The 1216-nt window shown below is 45.9% G+C and overlaps 1 protein-coding gene across 3 annotated transcripts in view; it reads left to right on the top strand.

Moving 5' to 3' along the window:
- Positions 1-1216, top strand: part of LOC111662554 (neurofibromin) — a 68586-nt gene that overhangs the window by 6529 nt on the left and 60841 nt on the right. The window lies entirely within an intron of this gene.

Below are 1216 nucleotides of genomic sequence, written 5' to 3'. Positions count from 1 at the left end.
TAGAGGAGCCATTTTGAGCCCCGCTCCTATGTGTGGACTTATCTCTAAAAATGTTAAACATGCAGGTGGAGAGCTCTTACCTTATTTTGTAGATGTAGATGGTCCTGGTGTAGATTTTCTGTGTTGGTGGTTGTGGGAGATGAAGCCAAGGTTGAAACAGGTGGTTGTTGGCTGGTGGTCCTGTTCCAGAGGTTATTGAGGTTGTTCTTGTAGATGGAGAAGTTGTGGTTTATAATCCGGGTGTTGGTCCTGATGGACTTGGAAGTGGACAGTTAAAACAGAGAAAAAGAGTCTTTTCTGGCTGTTGATGGGCTGGCAGAGCCCTCCACCAATACTTAAAATTAAACTTTATTTAAGAATTTGGTTAAAAACACAAATTAAAAACAATTTAAAAACCACTCAAACAGAGGGTATAAAAGTTCTCAATCAATCAATAAAAGAGAAATAAAATCATACGCAGAAGAGCGGGGTCCCGACGTTTCGCAGTATGTGCTGCTTCCTCAGGGGATTTACAATAATGGCTCCTCGTGTGCATTAAAAGCTGTTGAGAGAGGGAGGTTAGTCCCTCCCCCAACAGGAAGTGTGTGTGTGTGTGTGTGTGTGTCATGTGGTGATTGGTTAGGTGTGTGGGTGTGTGGGGTGTTCTGGAGGGAAAACATGTGTACAAATCTGATTGGCTGATTTTGGAGGGAATTGTTCTGGTTGAAGTTAGGTGAGTGTCTGGTTGGAGTTGATGCTGTATGTAGAGTGTCTGGGTGTGTAGCTCACCTGGCTGGGCCATGGTCGGGAAACGGGAGATGGTGGTTCGATTCCAGGTTGAGGCAGTGTCACAGAAATCTCTTGTTAGTGGTGGATCCGGATGGAAGGTGTGGGGAAGTCCTGTTTTTGGGTGTGGTAGTGGTTCTGTTGGTTATTTCTTTTTCTTGATGTCCAGGGTAAGTTGAAGTGACGGAATGTAGATCAGTGGCACTGGCTGGGTTAGGGTTGGGGTTGGGGTTGGGGTTATGGGTTTCGGTTAAAATACTGTGCACTGGCCTACTGATCTGACAGAATGGATGGCGGAATGGAGAGAGAAGAGGTCCTTCCCACCGGGGAGCAGGGTTCGATTCCCAGGCAGAGCACCGGACAGAGAGAAGAGAGGGCCCTGCCGCAAGCACATTTACCAAGGAGTAGCGGGCCCAGCAAATAAATAAAATAATTATAATAAAAAGATAAA

This window comes from Seriola lalandi, unplaced genomic scaffold, assembly GCF_002814215.2.
Source record: "Seriola lalandi dorsalis isolate HSWRI2012SDOR001 ecotype SW California unplaced genomic scaffold, Sedor1 jcf7180002054564, whole genome shotgun sequence".
In the NCBI taxonomy this organism is placed as follows: domain Eukaryota; kingdom Metazoa; phylum Chordata; class Actinopteri; order Carangiformes; family Carangidae; genus Seriola; species Seriola lalandi.
The sequence above is the reverse complement of the archived record's forward strand: the minus strand, read 5'-3'. Positions and strand labels throughout refer to the sequence as shown.